This window comes from Bos grunniens, chromosome 20 (genome assembly GCF_055505025.1).
Source record: "Bos grunniens cultivar Pamir isolate PY7600 chromosome 20, Bosgru_T2T1.0, whole genome shotgun sequence".
In the NCBI taxonomy this organism is placed as follows: Eukaryota; Metazoa; Chordata; class Mammalia; order Artiodactyla; family Bovidae; genus Bos; species Bos grunniens.
Window position 1 is genome coordinate 12,903,292 of NC_141184.1, and position 13,375 is coordinate 12,916,666.

A 13,375-nucleotide genomic window follows, 5' to 3' on the forward strand; every position below is an offset into this window, starting at 1 on the left:
AGGCAGGGCTTAGCCAATAGCTGCTCTTCTGTCTGTCCTGTCTGTTTCATTACTCTGCCAAGCATAGATGGAAATCGCCCACAGAGACACGGAGAGCTTGCTGCAGAGTAATTGTTTAGTAGACCAGAAGTGTATCTGAAACCTGATGAGGACTGGTTCCTTGCTGTTTCTTGGTGTTTCTGGTCTGAAACCTCTGCCCTGATGATAAGGTTAGAAAGTAAGAAATTAGCCCTTGCTAATTCAGATTAAAAAATGCTGGCATCAAAGCTCAGAGGGTTTGTGTTGTTTTGTGGATATAAATGAGAAGCGTCCATCTCTGTGACTTTGCCCTCCTGTGATGGTCAGCGTAAATCTAGAGCCTTGCTTGTCGTTTGCAAATACAGCATGAGGGACAGACCCCCAGCAGTGACCACCAAGGGCTCTGAGTAGGGCCACTGCAGCAGAGTGAAGCAAAGGAGCCTGCACGCTGGCCCTTCAGCCCCACCAAGGTGGGGGTTCTTCATGGCCTTTGGGGAAGAGCCCCTTTATAATGCTGCTGGTTTCTGGAGAAGTTAGCTCTAGTTGCCACCCATCCCTGCTGGCCGTGGTGGTTCATAGTTTGCACTTGAGGAGTTACATCACAGCCTGGTGTATACTTCCAGGGCCTGACTTGGTGAAGGCTTTTCTGGCTCCTGGGGCAGCAAAGGGAATTTATCCAAACCGTGTGGGGCCTTCAGTCTCTGGGGAGGGAGGGGAGGTGGCCTCATCTCCTGGGGAGGAGCTGCTGGAGGAGGGAGCTGGTGCCGTCTGACAGAGCTGCACTAAGGCCTTTCCTGTTTCCCCCTCGAGTCTTCTTTGTGTCTGTCTACCCACCCAGCCTACTTTACCTTGCTTTCATACCTTAAAGAAGGGATTGACTAGCAGTTCAGAGAAGTTGGTCATCTGGGGTCAGGGGCACACACAGGGCTGCCCTGATTCCTGGCCTGGGGAAGATTCTGCTCAGAGTTTATGGTCCCCTGCTAAAGAACCTAGTTCTCAGTGACTCTTAAGACATTCTCTCCAAAGGTAGAGCTCAAAAAGCCAAGTAAGTCCAGAGTACAGAGATTTTGGTCTGAAGTGAAGACCCGTGAACTTGGATAGAAGTTAATTGCATCTTTATTTTTCCCAACTCTCCAACTAAATACAGTATTTCTTTCCATCGTGAATGTAATGCAGTAGTCGTGGCAGCACCTGTGACTTGTCATCAGTGGACACCACAGATATTTTCAAATTCCGTTACATGTGCTTAACTGCAGAGGTCTCAAAGTTTCCTTAGTGCTCAGCACTGCTTCAGAATGTCAGTGGTTACTAGACTGACTGCTACATCTTACTGTTTCATGTGTCCTAAAGAAGCACAGAAATACTTTCAAGTCTTTAGATGACTTCGAAAAACATGAATGGTTTTCTATGTAGCTTTCTTGTTTTTCTTTTATGTATTTGTACATAGTATTCTGAGAAGAGATCCATTAACTGTCTCCAGACTGCCACTGGTTAGAACTCCATGACTTCCAAAAAGTCGTGAGCTGCAGTTGGACCACGGTTTTCTTCTTAAGGCTGTCAAGATGCAAATATTTTCTACAAGGAGCTTTCCAGTTTCCTTCTAATTTTCTCCACTCTTTACTTAGAACACACTTTCCACAGTTTTTACTTAAAAAATTCTTTAAGGTCTAGGAGTGGAGTCCAATTCTTGTTTCTCCTTTGTGTAAATTGTATGTTCTTTGGAGCTGAAGATTCTAGATTCTTATGGTATTAAAATTTAGTGATATACCAGCATAAAACTAGGTCTTGGCACATAACTTCAAGATGTGGAAGCAAGATCTGTTTCATAAATCTCGGTTTCTCAGGATTAGATATAATGAGGGCTCAGTTCACTTAAGTCTGCCTGGGCATTTTGAATAAAACTCATTTTATCACATCGACAACTGTACAGATATTTTGGGCGCCCCCCCAACAATGTGGTAATGTCGGCTCTGTCTTGTGTAGTTTGCCATCAGTCCTCTTACATGAGCTCAGCATAATTTATGAGAGTCATGAAAATATATAGGATATGTTGACGCCTGTGTGTGCTGGTTGGGGGAGATCACACTTATGAGAGCAAAGTTCACAAAATACCGTGTTACAGTAAAACTGTATCTTTGCATCAGAAATACTGATATGTTATTTTTAGAGGTGAATAATTTTAAATGAGAACCATAGTTCTCATTAAAAAAATACATTTTTATGCCAGTTCTTTATAAAACAGAGTTCTTAAAAATTCCTGTTTATGCTTTCAAAGATGATTTTAAAAGTTAGATACATTGAGCCTTTCAAAAAATAATATTTTTGCTTAATGCCAAGTAGTCAGAGCTAGCCAAAGCATTTAATTCTTCTTTACATCATAGTCACTTGGGAATTGGGCTGTAAGTCCCACCTTTATGGCCATTGAACGTTCGATGCATATATTGAGAGAATTGATATTGAATACATTAATGTAATAAATGCAGTGGTCTTCTGAAACACTTGACCATTAAATTCAATTTTCACAAGGGTATTTTTAGATAAGCAGAAACAGCCCGTTTCCCATACTTTCCTTGTGGCTAGTTTGTCCCCTGAACCCTGCCCTAAGCTTTGAGAGAGGAAGACGCTCACAGCAGTGAGCATACAAGGACACCCCCGGGGCAGGGGATTTATTCAGGAATCCACTTAGGTGTTGAAAACAAATTAATATTCATGTATTTAAAACTTTCATAAATAAATTGCCACGTTTACATTTTGTTTTCTGTGGCTTATATTTCACACATTTAATGATTTCAAAGTTTAAAGATCCCATTTTATTTTTTGTATAATAACTGGAATATGAATATTTTCAAACACACAAAATTTCATATGAAAATTTCAAATACACGGAGGTCTTGTTACTGCCCTGCTGCCTTTCTGGCACTCATGTGAATTTCACGCTGCTGGGCTCTTGCTGTCCTGAAGCTTGGGGCACTAGAGACGCACCTTCCCTGCTGGAGCTCCTGTCCTGGGACCGGGGGGTCTGGACGGCCTAGAGTACTGGGCATTCTGCCCCCCGTTTACTAAATAGGGAAATGTATACATAATAAATATATATTTATATATATAAACATATATTTCTATATATTATGTATATAAACACATAGTATATAATATATTATGTATAGATATATAATGTATTATATATAAATATATGGGCTTCCCTGGTGGCTCTGCAGTAAAGAATCTGCCTGCAATGCAGAGACATGAGTTTGATCCCCGGGTCAGGAAAATCTTATGGAGGAGGGCATGCCAACCCACTCTAGTATTCTTACCTGGGAAATCCCGTAGACAGAGGAGCCTGGCGGGCTACAGTCCCTGAAGTTGCAAAGAGTTGGACACGACTGAAGCAGCTGAGCATGCATATACATGCACACGCACACACACACACACACACACACATATACAGGCATATATATAATGTATAAAATAGAAATGATAGCCGGCAGAGGAAGAAGGAGAAAAAGAGATGGAGAGAAAGAAAGAGGGTCCCTCTGTGGGCTGGGACCCAGGACCCCTTGGACAGGAAGAATTGCTCCCAACTCTGCCAAGGGCTCTCTCACTTCTCCAGTCACTGTGTCAGGCCCATCAGGGTTATTGGCTGAGTATTTTGGCTGCATACTCAGCCAGCAACCCCTAGGGGGTTGTTGGGTCTGCTTTGCATCTGTGTGTGTCTGCTAAGTCGCTTCAGTCATGTCCCAACTCTTTGTGACCCCATGGACTATAGGCCACCAGGCTCCTCTGCCCATGGGATTCTCCAGGCAAGAATACTGGAGTGTGTTGCTATTTCTTGCTCCAGGGCATCTTCCTAACTGAGGGACTGAACCTGTGGCTCTTAGGTAAGAGCTGCTGCTGCTGCTGCTGCTGCTGCTGCTGCTGCTGCTGCTAAGTCACTTCAGTCTTATAGGTAAATATAAGACTTTCCCTGAAATTTCCACAGACCCATTGTTATAGTTTAAACAAACCAGTAAAATCAGTCCTGGCTACGCCATGGCTCGTGTCTCTCTCCAAGTCAAAGTCACTACAAGGATTTTTATCAATGTTGGTGTTACATTTACTTACCACTAGTATCATGGATGTGTGCATGCTCAGTTGTATCTGATTCTTTGCAACCCTGTGGACTGTAGCCCGCCAGGCTCCTCTGTCCACGGGATTCTCCAGGAAGAATAATGGAGTGGGTTGCCATTTCCTTTTCTTGGGATCTTTCCGACCCAGGGATCAAACCCAGGTCTCTTGCATTGGCAGGAGGGTTCTTTACCACTGAAGCTACCAGGGAAGCCCTCTTGATTGATAAGCTGACCCAGGGATCAAACCCAGGTCTCTTGCATTGGCAGGAGGGTTCTTTACCACTGAAGCTACCAGGGAAGCCCTCTTGATTGATAAGCTGACTGTATAATTTATGGTCTAAACAGAGTCACTTTTATCAAAGAGGGGTTTACTGATAATTATCCTGGAACAATAGGGGTAAGCTGGGACTGTCCCTGCTGAACCAGGATGTATGGTCCGTCGACTCACTGCCCTCTATTTTCTAATTGGCATATACAGAGGACGAGAGTCATGTTAAGACATTTATGACTCCCGTGGTGAGTGTTTTGTGGTTTATGCCTAACTTGGATACAGTGATGTGTGACTCAGTGTGGGACACACCACGGCATTGACGACTGGCCGAGAAGAGGAGTCAGACGAGATGCTGCTGAGTCAGAGCCCCTGTCAATGGGGGTCTGTTTCTAAACAGACCTAAATGCATTCAGAGCCCACCCCCCGCCCCAGCTCCTTGAGTGGCTGAATCACCCATTTTATGTGGGAGCTTAGTGGGACCGGAGCCGTGAATCAGGGTTTGTCAACACTCAGGACCTGGCCTGCCCTTCTTCACAGGAACTCAGAAGGGGGTCTTTGTGTCCACGTCCCTCCCCAGGGACAGAAGAAGGGTGGTGAAAAAAGGCTTTTTAACCTCGTCCTGTTCTGGGCGTGTGAAGTTATTTCGCTCAGAGCCCCCTCCCACTCCTGGCCTGCATGTCTCCTCCGCGCCTCCACCCCCAAGGTGGGTCTGGTGTCCCAGAGTGAGAAAACACTCCTCCCCAGGGCTTAGATTCCCTTCCTGGAGCCCCTGGCAATTCTTCCACTGACTGTTAGAGGAATTGGTCTGTATTTGTTCTCAACTGTTCTGTAATGCTAGGTTAAATCCATCTCTAAATGTGATTTTAAAAACCACCTAGAAATAAAAAATGCATTCTTTTTCTGCCCTCGGGATTCTTCAAAAGGAAAAGGATTTACATAAACAAAGCAGAATGAATGCTGTTAAAAGCATTATTTTTATTCTGACAATCTGGAGTTTTCTGCATATTGGACATGTATCCTTAGAGTTCATCTGATCCTTGGAAGACATGTGGGTGAAGAACCAGTTCACTGGAATACAGTCCTAGTCCAGTCTGTGTGTTATATCCCCTGGTTTCCTGGTACCGTCTCCTGGAATAACCTAGATAAAAAGCTGGCTACATGCTGATATTTCCAGTCTGTGTGGCCTGAATTTCTGAACTGATCATTACATGCTGCCTGGAGCTTCCTATTCTCATTGGATTAAAAAAGATTATTTTGAAGGGAATGGGGCAAAAGAGGCTAACTGACTTTACCCCTCTGTTTCTTTCACTGTGCTGAGCATATTGAGTTAAAAGGAAGCTGTTAGTGTTCTTATCTAAATAAGGTTCGCTTGCTTAAAAAAAAAAAATGTAACCTAAATTGGACTTTGCTGAGAATCTCATTTTGCGCTTAAAAAAATTCATGGAAGTAGGACGTGTGTTTAGAGCTGTCTCATCTCAAAAGACAATACATCTCAAAATAGAGAATACAGGTGGATAGTTTTAATTTTCTTCTGGAGTTTATTATTTTAGTTGGCTTATATATCTACATATGATAAAATATTTAACTTTATGCAGTGAAATTCTTTATCAAAGAGCTAAAGTGTGAAGAAGACATCCCAGGTGGCTCAGCAGTAAAGACTCTGCCTGCCAGTAGGAGACCCAGGTTCGATCCCTGGGTTGGGAAGATCCCCTGGAGGAGGAAATGGCAACCCTCTCCAGTATTCTTGCCTGGAGAATCCCATGGACAGAGGAGCCTGGCGGGCTACAGTCCATGGGGTCACAAAGAGTTGGACATAGTGACTAGATAGCAGCAAGGTATAAAGATCATTCAAGAAAATTGCATTTGTTCAATTCACTTTTAGAAATTTTAGGGAGGTTCCATTGTATGGATTCTAAAAAAAAATAACAAACAGAGGACTATTACAATGCATGTTTTGGTTTGGTTCTTCTATGTATGTCTCAGCCTCCTACCTTTTCATAGGACATGCAGCTTGCCTCACAGCCTCTTCCTCAGTAATAGAAAAAGACATCTTCTTTAAGGGGTACAGGATGAACGTTGGTATTTTCTCCAGATACCATATTGTTCTTAGGCGCCTTAAGATGTGTAAGAGAACACTGGAGGGGAGAGCCCTCAGGCGTTGGCCTGGTCGGAATGCTGTTAGTGCCTCTCCAAAGGCTGGGGCATCTGTTGAAGTTGGGGCCCCACTCAGACCTTTGCGGACACTGCAGCGAGATGAGCCTGGAAGCTGGTCACCTGTTCCTGTCAGCTGTCGTTTTCAGTTCAGTTCAGTCGCTAAGTTGTGTCCGACTCTTTGTGACCACAGGGACTGCAGCACGCCAGGCTTCCCTGTCCTTCACCATATCCCAGAGTTTGTGCTAACTCATGTCCATTGAGTCGGTGATACCATCCAACCATCTCATCCTCTGTCATCCCCTTCTCCTCCTGTCCTCAGTCTTTCCCAGCATCAGGGTCTTTTCTACTGAGTCCACTTTTCACATCAGGTGGCCAAAGTATTGGAACTTCAGCTTCAGCATCAGTCCTTCCAGTGAATATTCAGGGTTGACTTCCTTTAGGATGGACTGGTTGGTCCTGTTGCTGGCGAGTAGAACCTCACAGGTGTCCTGTGATCCATTCCATCTGAGGACCAGTGCTGACCCCCACGCCAGGCTGTGAATGGCTGTGGGCAGGCCTGTGATGGGGCTGTTCCTGGGCCAGGCGGCACGGGACCTTCAGATAGCAAATGTGGGCCTGCGTCCACAGCACCCCAGGGCACTTGCACTGTGGAAATCCCTGTTTGAGGGCCATTTCTGTGCACTCAGAATGCTCTGGATTCCTTGCGCTTTGCTCTGTAGACCAGTGTCAGGAACATTTAAAATAGACTGGAGGATCTTAGCCAAGCTGAGGATCTGAATGGATAAGCCAGAGCAGTAACTAGGCACAGTGGCAAGAACTGAGCATCTGAAGAGTTTCATGTCCTGGCTCTGCCATTACGGCTTGTCAGCTCTGCCCCTGCCCTTCACCAAGTATGTGCTTGGCTAGGTACCTGGGCTCCTCCTCCTTTTTTAAAAAATTTTTAAAATTTTAATTGGAGGCTAATTACTTTACAATATTGTGGTGGTTTTTGCCGTACATTGACATGAATCAGCCACAGGGGTACATGTGTCCCCCATCCCAACCCCCCCCCCACCTCCTCCCCCATCTCATCCCTCTGAGATGTCCCAATGCACCGGCTTTGAGTGCCCTGTTTCATGCATTGAACTTGGACTGGTGATCTATTTCACATATGGTAATATACAGGTTTCAATGCTTTTCTCTCAGATCATCCCACCCTCACCTTCTCCCAGAGTCCAAAAGTCTGTTCTTTATATCTGTGTCTCTTTTGCTGTCTCACATATAGGGTCATCATTCCCATCTTTCTAAATTCCATATATATGCGTTAGTATACTGTATTGGTGTTTTTCTTTCTGGCTTACTTCATTCTGTATAATAGGCTCCAGTTTCATCCACCTCATTAGAACTGATTCAAATGTATTCTTTTTAATGGCTGAGTAATATTCCATTGTGTATATGTACCACAGCTTTCTTATCCATTTGTCTGCTGATGGGCATCTAGGTTGCTTCCATGTCCTGGCTATTGTAAACAGTGCTGCAATGAATGTTGGGGTACACGTGTCTCTTTCAATTCTGGTTTCCTCAGTGTGTATGCCCAGCAGTGGGGTTGCTGGGTTGCATGGCAGTTCTATTTTCAATTTTTTAAGGAATCTCCACACTGTTCTCCATAGTGGCTGTACTAGTTTGCATTCCCACCAACAGTGTAAGAGGGTTCCCTTTTCTCCACACCCTCTCCAGCATTTATTGCTTGTAGACTTTTGGATAGCAGCCATTCTGACTGGCATGAAATGGTACCTCATTGTGGTTTTGATTTGCATGTCTCTGATAATGAGTGATGTTGAGCATCTTTTCATGTGTTTGTTAGCCATCTGTATGTCTTCTTTGGAGAAATGTCTATTTAGTTCTTTGGCCCATTTTTTGATTGGATCGTTTATTTTTTTGGAATTGAGCTGCATGAGCTGCTTGTATATTTTTGAGATTAATTCTTTGTCAGTTGCTTCATTTGCTGTTATTTTCTCCCATTCTGAAGGCCGTCTTTTCACCTTGCTTATAGTTTCCTCCATTGTGTAAAAGCTTTTTAAAGTTTAATTAGGCCTTATTTGTTTATTTTTGCTTTTATTGCCATTACTCCGGGAGGTAGGTCATAGAGGATCTTGCTGTGATTTTATGTCAGAGAATGTTTTGCCTGTGTTTTCCTCTAGGAGTTTTATAGTTTCTGGTCTTACGTCTAGATCTTTAATCCGTTTTGAGTTTATTTTTGTATTTGGTGTTAGAAAGTGTTCTAGTTTTATTCTCTTACAAGTGGTTGACTAGTTTTCTCAGCACCACTTGTTAAAGAGATTGTCTTTTTTTCTACTGTATATTTTTGCCTCCTTTGTCAAAGATAAGGTGTCCATACATGTGTGGATTTATGTCTGGACTTTCTAGTTTGTTCCATTGATCTATATTTCTGTCTTTGTGCCAATACCATACTGTCTTGATGACTGTAGCTTTGTAGCATAGTCTGAAGTCCAGCAGGTTGATGCCTCCAGTTCCATTCTTCTTTCTCAAGATTGTTTTGGCTTTTTGAGGTTTTTGTATTTCCGTACAAATTGTGAAATTATTTGTTCTAGTTCTGTGAAAAATACCTTTGGTAACTTGATAGGGATTGCACTGAATCTGTAGATTGCTTCGGGTAGTATACTCATTTTCACTATATTGATTCTTCTGATCCATGAACATGGTAAGTTTCTCCATTTGTGTCACCTTTGATTTCTTTCATCAGTGTTTTATAGTTTTCTATATATAGATCTTTTGTTTCTTTAGGTAGATTTATTCCTAAGTATTTTTTTCTTTTCGTCTCAGCAGTAAATGGGATTGGTTCCTTAATTTCTATTTCTGTTTTCTCATTGTTAGTGTATAGGAATGCATGGATTTCTGTGTATTTTATACCCTGAAACTTTGCTATATTGATTGATTAGCTCTAGTAGTTTTCTGGTGGTGTCTTTAGGGTTTTCTATGTAGAGGATCATGTCATCTGCAAACAGTGAGAGTTTTACTTCTTCTTTTCCAATCTGGATTCCTTTTATTTCTTTTTCTTCTCTGATTGCTGTGGCTAAAACTTCCGAAACTATGTTGAATACTAGTGGTGAGAGTGGGCACCCTTGTCTTGTTTCTGACTTTAGGGGAAATGCTTTTAATTTTTTGCCATTGAAGATAATGTTTGCTGTGGGTTTATCATATATGGCTTTTATTATATTGAGGTATGTTCCTTCTATGCCTGCTTTCTGGAGAGTTTTTATCATACATGGATGTTGAATTTTGTCAAAGGCTTTCTCTGCATCCATTGAGGTAATCATGTGGTTTTTATCTTTCAGTTTGTTAATGTGGTGTATCACAGTGATTGTTGTGAATATTGAAGAATCCTTGCATCTGGGATAAAGCCCACTTGGTCATGATGTGTGATCTTTTTACCGGGTCCCTCTTCTGTGTTTCACATCTGGGGGAGCCCCTGCTGAGCCTTCCTTAGGTTGTCTCCTGGGCGCCTTCCAGGGCCCCGCTCCTGTGGGTCCTGGCAGTCTGTCCCTGGAACCTGCTGAGGGTCATGAGGCCAGTATGTGGGCAGGTAGCTTTTGGGTTCTAGACCCGGCCTGCCCTAACCCTGAAGCTTGCTGTGTTCTCTGTCCCATACCCTGTTGCCTTCTGAGGAAGTTTGCAGGTCTGAAGAACTAGCTCCACGGCCCAGAGGAAGAGTACTGAAGTTGAAACCCTCTGGGATCCACCTTCTTCCTCATCTCCAGTAGTGGTACCTCATTTTGCCCAAAGAGTCTCTTGGTCCACAGACTTTGTGCATACATCTTTGTGCTCATGGCCTTGTAGGGAAAGTTGTCCGTTTTTTGCTTTGTTTTCAAGAAATGACGTGGCTTCCTCTTTCCAGTCATACCCATAACAATTTTCAAGGGCTCATGAAAGTCATGCAGCTTAGAGATTTGGCAACTTGAACACTGGTGGCTCAGATGGTAAAGAATCTGCCTGCAGTGCAAGAGACCAGGCTTCGATTCCTGGATGGGGAAGATCCTCTGGAGAAGGAAATGGCAACCCACTTCAGTATTCTTGCCTGGAGAATTGCATGGACTGAGGAGCCTGGCGGGCTGCAGTCCATGGGGGTCACAGAGAGTCAGATACCGCTGAGCACTAACACACACACATAGGAGGCTCCTAAACATGCACGTAACCTTTGTTTTTAATCACCTAATATTCCCTCTGTCCTTCCACCTTGATACTGTTGAAGATGAACTCTTTTTCCCTGAAACTTCAATTGATTCCGGTTTTGGCTGTTGGAGCCTGAGTGTCCAGACCCACAGAAGATCTTTTCTGCAGAACCTTTGAAATATTTGAGAATGGTGAGCAGGTCCCTCCTGGCCTCAGGTTCTTCTTTAAGCATCTGCGCTTTTCCTCACTACCCCCCAGTAGCATCCACACTTTGCACTGCCGTGGATCACAGCACACCAGCTCTCATCTCTGTGACCTGTGCAGGGTACACGCTGTCCTGCCTTGTCCTGTCCAAGTTCCCGCTCATAGAACTCTCCAGAATGCCCGGGGTTTTTTGTTCCTTTAGTTCCTTTTTTTCCACCCAGATCCTTCCCCACTTGTACTTAAGAAATTAATATTTTGAATGTAAATGTGACTTTACACATATCTTTGAATTTCATCTTAGTACTTCTTTCAGTTCCAGTTCTTGCTCTTCAGATCTTTGGATAGTATTTTTTTTTCTCTGCTGATGCACCGATGAGTTCTGAGGATTTGGTAACCCAGACTTGCCTTTTTACCTAAGCTGCTGGTGAAGCTCCATGGAGAGGGGCCCAGCCGTGAATATGTGGCCGTCGCTGTTTGCTGTGTCCTCATCCTCGTCGGGCTCAGTGACAGGTGGGGACGCATTCTCCCTCACCATCCCCTATGATTTCTGCTGGTACCGTCTTTAAACGAAAACAGCACCCTGGGCCTTTGGTCTCAGTAGCAGTCCCTGGATTGCCCAACAGAGGTGCTTCTACCTCGGGACACATTTATATCTGATAGGAACAGTTGTCAGTGTGGGCTCAATAGTGACATTTAGAAGGAAAGGATTGGCTTATCAAATGCAATCTTGATTTCTTCCCACTTGCGTGTAGATACAGCTAAAAACCTCATTTGTAATAATAGAAGCATGATTAAATGATGGTATAAATTCTCTGCTTTAACTTTGCTGAGGATCAAAATACAGAAATAAGGGAGAATTTTACATGTAGAAACTTGGCCTGTGAGAAAACGTCATTAATTAAAAAGGACAGTGTTATACTTTATGTATTTTTCCCCCATGGATTATCTTATGATTTTTCTACATTTTGTTGTTTGTCCTATGAAATTACCCATTGGAAAGCTCCCTAGCATTTAAGAATTCACTTAATTTCTCCTGACAGAAGTGCTCCCTTAGTATGAATTTGGAGTTCTGATGACTTTTTTTCATCCTTCCCTGATTTTCTAGACGATTAATAAGGAGAATCACTCCAGGAGATGGTGATGGACAGGGAAGCCTGGTGTGCTGCAGTCCATGGGGTTGCAAAGAGCTGGACACAACCGAATGAGAGAACAGAACAACAGTAGGGAAAATGGGACTGAGTACTGCTGAGACCCTGCGCTGTGCCATTGCCTCCCTCTGGAGCAGGGGTGGAGGAGTCAGGCATTTACCTGCCTCCCGCCCCTGGCCCTGGGGCATCAGCGCCCAGTGCACTTTCCCCAGAGCCAGGACTGCCTGCGGGAAGCCCCCGGGGTTGGTGGCAGTGGGACTCTGGATGGAGCCCAGATGTCCCCTGTGATCTGGGGGTGTGGGTGTCTCCCACGGCGTGCACAGGGTCCCTCCTCCCTCTGCCCTCCTATGGCTAACCCCTTATTACATCCAGATTTGTTCCTGCTTTCCTGGAACCTTCCTTATTTCTCTCGGCAGAAAGCCGTGGCTCTGTCTCCAAACACCTGCTGTTAGTTCTTCGGGACATAGGTTACAGCCTGTGCAGTAATTCTTGTCATTTCCTTCTCTCTCCATCAACCAGAATTGTGACTTAAATGCAGTTGTTTTCTCTCTCTCCTTTCTTCAATAATGGAATCCAGTAAACATAAATAATAATAAAAATGTGTCCTTGGAGATTCTGCTTTGTAAAATGCTGTTAAAAAGGTATCAGTTTACTAAAAAAATGGAGTGTGCTCTTTTAGAAGAATTAATGCATCCTTCAAACATTACTAGTTTAAACAAAGATTTACTTGTTAAATATTCTTTCTTGGACCAATCCACTCCCCTGTTTCCTGCCGTCCCCCTCCTCCCCCTCCCCCAACACAAAAAACAACCCTAATTAAAAAGAGGGAAAAAACACAGCTCAGCACTGCTGCTTAACCATCAGTCTCATTTCTTTGTCTTCCTTAATGGGGTTGGTTGTGCCTTCTCCCCTCCCGTCTTCTCAGGAAGGACTCACAGCTACAGTTGCGCCTGTTCCTGGCTGCACGTTTCAGCTTCTCTGTCCTTGGTGGCCCAGGATTCCGTGGGATGCTGCCAGCTCGTATCCTTTGACAAATGGTGACTGTTTGACTTTATTTTCACTGTCAGCATTTGTTTTTCAAACATAACACCCAAGAGGCCATGGCTTGTGAGGGAAGATGGATCCCGCAGTTAAGAAACACAGTGGTTCTCGCCCCAGAGTTCCATGTGCTCTGGGAGGACTCCGTGTTGACCTTGACTGACCTTAGAGCCCCTCAGCCGGTTGAGCAGGCGTCCAGAGCCTCTGCCTGTGCAGATCGCGGCTTCCGCGCCTGCGGAGCTGAACGCCTTGTAGACTTTATCCCGTAG

General features: G+C 44.1%; 1 protein-coding gene and 1 long non-coding RNA gene across 10 annotated transcripts in view; both read left to right on the plus strand.

Annotated features, from left to right (window-relative positions):
* Positions 1 to 13,375, plus strand: part of TRIO (trio Rho guanine nucleotide exchange factor) — a 363,061-nt gene that overhangs the window by 27,839 nt on the left and 321,847 nt on the right. The gene's annotated exons all lie outside the window — the stretch shown is intronic.
* On the plus strand, positions 10,786 to 12,667 carry LOC147350108 (uncharacterized). 2 transcript variants are annotated; one of them, XR_015148620.1, is made up of 3 exons: positions 10,786 to 10,907; positions 11,339 to 11,430; positions 12,026 to 12,667. It is a non-coding gene; the product is annotated as an uncharacterized LOC147350108 (long non-coding RNA). The 2 variants fall into 2 exon arrangements; XR_015148619.1 differs by lacking the exon at positions 10,786 to 10,907 and having other exon boundaries at positions 11,291 to 11,430.